This window comes from Rhopilema esculentum, chromosome 3 (genome assembly GCF_057945365.1).
Source record: "Rhopilema esculentum isolate cy_ngs chromosome 3, ASM5794536v1, whole genome shotgun sequence".
In the NCBI taxonomy this organism is placed as follows: Eukaryota; Metazoa; Cnidaria; class Scyphozoa; order Rhizostomeae; family Rhizostomatidae; genus Rhopilema; species Rhopilema esculentum.
In genome coordinates, this window is record NC_142817.1 from 8,851,860 (window position 1) to 8,852,284 (window position 425).

A 425-nucleotide genomic window follows, 5' to 3' on the forward strand; every position below is an offset into this window, starting at 1 on the left:
ATCTCGAAATGTTTTCTAATTGGTGCATATATTAAAATATTACTTGATTCTAAAAACGAAATGGGACGATACGCTAAATTACGATTTACTGAAACAGCATCGTAGGTTAAATTAGTACTTGAACCAAAATAAATATTTCAAGTATCGCAAATTTTCTTACCTTGTTGCGTTGCTTTTCAGGGAAAGGTTTTGTTCCATCCTATGGATTCATCTGTTGAAATTGAAATCTCCAACCAAATGATCTTAATCTTTGGTAAAACTGAGGCAGAAGATGTTTCCATATTGTAATTGAGATGCAAGAAAGAGAGGAATCTATGAACCCCAAAGTCACAACGTTTGACATATTTTTGCAGCTGGAAGCATGGTGGACAAAACGCTCATTAATCAATATATTTAGATGAAAGGACAAAAAACAACCAGAATAA